Genomic DNA, 6,691 nt, shown 5'->3' with positions numbered 1-6,691 from the left:
AGACATTATGAACATATCTTCCATAACTGTGACAATTCAGAAGAACTATTATGAAAGCAATATGTTTTCAAAATGAGGCCATATTGATCCCGCCTAAGAGCTATAAACCCTTGGATGTAATAGTGTAATAAAGAAGATTTTCTAAGATTAAAAAAAATTTCACTATATATGCATATTTGCCCTACCCTAGGACCCGAACCTTTTTTTCAGGGATCATGAATTTCAAATTTAAGTAGAGGGCTTCATGGACATTATAAACATAAATTTAGTTTTTCTCAAATATATATGGGATAAGAGGAGATTATTTTCTAACTTCTTTAGTTCAAGTTATTTGAAAGTCTTCAAATCTAATTAAAAGTCGATTATTATATATAGAGATATTTTATATATCTAAAAATTAATATTGTCAACAAAGAAAGTAAATTCAATTTGCAGAAATGGACATTTTTTACGTGCTTGCATTGCATTCATTAAGACGCTTGGGGTCCTTGACGCACTTCCGTTGCTATGGCTACCAAAGCTCGACTATCTACCTAAAAGCAAAATATTAAATATACATAAACATTAAAACGTTTTCATTTTATGTGAAAAACTTCTAATCTGTTGTAGGTTTTGAGTTTTGACCGATTTTAAGTCATTTTTCTTTGCATAGAACACTGCATCAGGTCTGATCTTTTTTTTTTTTAATGTTTCATGTCTTAACCGCAATCCTCTCACGATTGAAAAAAAAGTATACAAATAGTTCAACCCAAGCTATCAAATAAAATTAAGATACATGTACATGTAACAGCTTTTGAACTTTTTTTGTTATATTATTTCCCAATTCTGGAATTGTCTATATATTCAAAGAAATAGATCATAACGATCTATAAATCATGACAACATAGGTGTTTTGTACATTGTAGCCTTAAAACTTACTTATATTTCTCACATGTCATTCTAGTTGAATCCGAAAGGGACACAGTTCGATACTACAATACTTGTATGCGACCAACCTGCATATAGTTCCGGGGTTATTTACAGAAAATCATCTTTACTTGAAAATTGCCAGCATAAAATATGAAAATTTAACAAAGGAACTTAAATAACTATAAACCTTGCAGTCAAATGCACTAAGAGGACCGTTCAGGAATTAGAAAAGTCAATGCATAAAAAAGAGACATCAAATGTAAATACATATATGTGGGATTCAATTTAACAAAATACTTACATCTTTTTTTGTCAAAAAAGTTTTGTAATTAAACTATGATTTTGTACTGGGGAAACCATAGGGGCTTTATCTAACTAGTACTGAATATTATATTAGTTTGGCTTATTTTTAATTTCTAACAGTTCACGTACACACAAGAGAAATGTATCGTCTCCGTTTACGTCGCTTTGCACTCCGACAACCTAAGAATGTTAAAAAATAAATGTTAGATTTTGAGTTTAATACGTGAACGAATTAGTTTCAAAAAGTAGGACATTGATTTTTATAGCCAAATATAAAGTATAGTTTTTTCTGATTTTTATAGCCAAATATAAAGTATAGTTTTTTCAAAAGCTATATTTTCGTGAAAAAACATCACTTGTTCTTTTGACTACATGTCTTGCTTAAAAAAAATAAATAAATGTGATACATGTAATATAACGTTCTAAAAATTAAAACTTACTGCGGATTCCAAAATATTTGAGTGGGACGAGGCAATATCGGTGATTTGTTTTGGATAGATTCTATCTCCGTCATGTTTATCATCTGATCTCCTTTACGACTAATGAAAACGATGTGACCTGTATCATCCATTGCGCCAATATTACTGAGAACAAAATGGATTAATGATATTTTCAATATAAATAAAAAGAAATTTGAAGGAACCATTTTATGTAAATAAAGTGTTTCGTATAACAATATTTGTTTCGTTTGCATTTCTTTTTCAGAATTCTTCTCTGCTGTTTTAGATTAATTTCTAGTACAGTAATTACATTTCATCGGGTTTAACATCGGGCATAATAAAGACATTTTGACAATTTTACCTCTGTATGAGGGAAGGGTCGATGCTATTCATGAGTTGTTCTCGGGAGGTTAAAAAGGGAAAAGTTGCAGTACCAACTAAGCATTCACTTGCACCATAAATTACCTGAAAGATTCGATTACAGATTCGTATTTATACTGTTATTTGATAAGTCCAACAAAGTGCAGATGGAAAGGATACATAAAATACACCACTAAGTTCTTATGTGATATCTGTCATTTTGTTGCGAGGTCAAACTCAGTTTAAGATGTATAGAAGCTCTGCTAAACTATAAATACGACATATTTTCAAACATAAAAAAATACTGATATACGGAAGCCAATATAAGTCCTATCAACAAATACTTTTGAATTTAATATAACGAGTTCTTGAATTTGTTAAAACAATTTTTAATCGTTTTAACAACATTTGAATTCGTTACAACGAATGAATTTTGTTGTAGGAAATTTTCGGAATTTATAATAACGATTTTAAACTGTTATAAGAAATTTGCTGAAATCTGTTTTAAGATACAAAATTTTAAAATAACGAATTTTTGAATTTGTTATTCGTATTTTCGGTGTTCTAGACAATCGGTTTTGGAAACCAGTTCGCTATTCGCAATTCAAAATATATTATTCATATTTCGGGCCTGAAATTTTCAGGGTCATCTACTAGTAGTATACAACCACAAGCGTAAAAATACGGTGATGTGGTCATCTCTGGTTGTTGAGATATTGGGCCCTAAAAATGCATTATTTATTAAAATACGATTCTAAACATCGGGCTCAGAAAAATCGAGGGCCCCTACTGTTAAGGCTGAAATTTCATAGTCATCTACTAGTGCCTAGTGGTATATCATTATCACTGTGAAAATATGGTGAAGTGGTCATTCCTAGTTTGCGATTTGGGCCCCACCTATACTATACTACACTATTCACTATAAAACACTAACATTCATTATAATGGGATTTTAAAACACCTGGCTTGAAAACATCGAGGACCCTTTCACTGGGAGCTGAAATTTTCAGGGTCATCTACTAATTGTACATCACCCCCACCGTTAAAATATGGTGATTTGTTCATGTCTGGTTTTTGACAAATGGGGCCCTCAAAATGCACTATTTATCATTATAGGAGTTTAAACATCAGGCTCGGAAATGAAAGGATGGATGACATTTTTAGGGTCATATATCAGTGGTATATCACTACCACTGTTAAAATAAAATGAAGTGGTAATCTCTAGTTTTTGAGATTCGGGCTCCCTCTTAGGGAACATTACTCATTTTAATGGGGTATTACTGTAAAAATGACGATAACAAATTGTCAACCATATCCAAAATCCATTAAACGAAATACAAATTCAAAGCAGAGCAAAACGGACCTCTTAAAAGATAGCGGATCAGGTGCCTAGGAGGAGTGAAGGAAAATGAAGGAACATACTTATGCCCAAATGATTTATTGTTGGGTAGATCTAGTGTACGGGTTCCTCAAATGCAAATGGATGACAGGTGCAATCCACGACTGAGATGGAAATTTATTCAGCAGGTAGTGGATACTTTTTGGAAGAGGTGGATTAGGGATTATTTTCCCACTCTTATTGTCAGGCAGAAATGGCATACTAGCAGGAGGAACTTGGAACGAGGTGATCTGGTGTTAGTTCAAGATACAAACATTATTCGCGGAAAATGGAAGCTTGCTCAAGTTACAGAGGCTAAGCCAGGAAAAGATGAAAAAGTACGAGACGTTACAGTGCAATACAAAAATATAGGCCCAGGTGCAAAATATGTCGGATGTACTGGAACTCTCGTTCGCAGATCTGTTCACAGACTTGTAGTAATACTACCGATTGAGGACTGTAATTAGTTGTGAACTTGTTAAGTAATGTCGGGGGGAGTGTATCGTTTACGATATTCCGGAAATTTTAGAATCGGACATGAATGGTTTTTTTTATAGACATCAACGGAAGTGTACATGGATAGATTCTCCCACGTTTTCTCTGAACACACATATTGATATTGTAGCTCAGTAAATTTGGAGCCATTAAAGTGTGAGTGAAAAGTGATTTATTTGAGTATATGTAAATATCTGACAGTCAAAATTTTGGTTAAGCCTTAGAATAACATTGAACAAACTCGTCAAGCCATGAACAATTATGGAATACTGTTATCATCATAAATTGAACAAACTTGTCAAGCCATGAATAATTATGGAATACTGTTATCATCATAAATTGGCATTGATTTATTGAAATGTAATTTTAGGTTGAAACAATGGAATAAATGGTTACAACAGATGGTTGAATTTTCATTGCTGAGCTATATAGCATCCTCTGCTGACCGGTCACACCCGCCGTGTGCTCTTTGTCGTAATCGAAAAAAACCCGGGAAAGTCCGTAGTCAATTGGGTGATTAATTATGGTCTAACAATTAGTGTAATAAACGTCAGTCAGCATGCGACCCAGTGGAATATTGTATTTGCTGACAAGGTCGTTGTATCGACCATAGAACTTACGAAAAATATGACTTCAAACGAGACTGTTGATAGTCCTGTTTTATCAGCTTGTTTGTCAGTAGCTTGCTTCGCCTTAGAAACTGTTCATACGAAGAGCATACCCTTGTGTATCGATTTAACTGAGAGAAAAAAACACCATATGCAGGTGATGAAGGTATATTGCTACATAAGTAATGAAAGTTGACTTTAAAAATATTGAAGACATCGCGTTTATCATAAAGTGTTATTGTTAGGTTACCATCAATGTCCATTTTCAGTAAAATATCCAAAATATGAAACAGATGACGCAGATGACGATGTTTCCTAAACCGATGTTAAAAATTGTATGATAAGTAATGCATTCTCTATTTAATTTCTCTTCTTTTTCATTTTCTTTTTACCTTTTTATCTCTCTTTATCTACAGATTTTTTTTTTCAAGAAAACACATATTTTTATTATTTTATTATATGGATAATTCATTTCAATAAAATCAATGAGATAATAAAATATGTAGAATCTTAAAATGTACGAAATATGGCTGATATATTTCTATACATGTGTGTCTTTATGTGAATTTATGTGTAAATAAAAATAAAAAAAAGTAAATAAATGCACCTTTAGGGCCCTTTATCTCAAAAACCAGAGATGACCAAACCACCATATTTTCAAAGAGGTACATGTAGTGGTACAGTAAATGACCCTGAAAATTTCAAGCCCTAAATATGAATAATTAATTTTAATTGCAAACAGCGTTCGAGAACGCAGTTCGCCGTTGAATTGCAAATAGCGAACTGCAAACTGCGTTCCAAAAAACCCCCCCCAAAAAACGTTGCCTAAAGAACTGAAAATACAAATTAAAATTTTGAAATAACAAATTCAAGAATTCATTATTTCAAATTTAATTTGTTAAAACAGATTTCAAAATTTGTAAAAACAAATTCAGCATATTTGTTATAACAGATTAAATCTGTTATAACGAGTAACAATTTGTTAAGACGATTTAATGTCGAATTCGAAAAATTTAAGAATTCGTTATATCAAATTCAAAAATATTTTTGATAGGTCCTAAATGGGCTTCCGTCCTGATACAAAGAACAACATCAGACTAGACATCAGACTAGACTTGTTTTTATGGACTTCTTCATAATAAACAACGTGGACAAATGTGGTAAGCTGAAGTTTTCATGTTGTAAGTGCTTACCATAGATTTAGGGAAACGTTGGTATATTTTATCACGCATCGATTTCGATAGTACTTGTAGTACTTGTGTCACCATGTTAACTAAAATATATATATATATATATATATAGAGAGAGAGAGAGAGAGAGAGAGAGAGAGAGAGAGAGAGAGGTCAACACATCCGTTACTTTTTTAAAATTTCAAAATCAATTATTTGACTTTGTAAATGAAAATGGGTGGTGAGTACCGAGAGACATTCTGAAGTCGTAAACGCCGGAATCTCAGATTATTCCGAGTATCTCATATCACGTGATCAAATGGTATAAATACGCAGATATCCGGAGTCTGCAGTCAGTTGCAGTGTAGACGCAGAAGAGAATACCTCGAGGTTATTGTTCGTAGGTCAATATTGCTCAGCGATTTGCAGAACAATAACACTGAAATAAACTTGTCCTCGTGAGCGTTGCTTGTTAGATTCAGCGGGTAGACATTTGTTTTCAGTTACAAGGGCGCTTCGTGGGGTCAATGTGAAGTTACCAATAGAATCGACGGGTTGTTTGAAGCGACCGATAAAAGTGACGGGTCGCTTGTAGCGACTGATAGAAGCGACAGACTGCTTCGGAGCGACGCATAGAGATCGGGTAGGGCCTATAAAATAGTATATTAATATTTAATTGAGTGTTGAATCAATAAAAGCTAGGAAAGCGACAAGGAAAATTAGTATATATCTTAAACAATTAACATAATAATCAAACACCTCAGCAAGGTATCTGAGGGGACCCGTTTTATACAATACCGTCTTCAGGCAGACACGTTACAAAATTATCCCATATCAATTTAGGTGACTCCGAAACCATTTTGCCAACGCCAGTGGGGTCAATCCAATTTTCTCTTGGACATTATGTAGAACCAAGATTAGCGATAAATTCAGGCAAATTTATAAATCTGGGGTCATTAATAATAAGGGCCAAAACAAAACTTCAGCCTTTTCCAACCCTTGCAATCGATTCATATGGTCAACTACCGG

Source organism: Crassostrea angulata, chromosome 7 (assembly GCF_025612915.1).
Source record: "Crassostrea angulata isolate pt1a10 chromosome 7, ASM2561291v2, whole genome shotgun sequence".
NCBI lineage: Eukaryota > Metazoa > Mollusca > Bivalvia > Ostreida > Ostreidae > Magallana > Magallana angulata.
The sequence above is the reverse complement of the archived record's forward strand: the minus strand, read 5'-3'. Positions refer to the sequence as shown.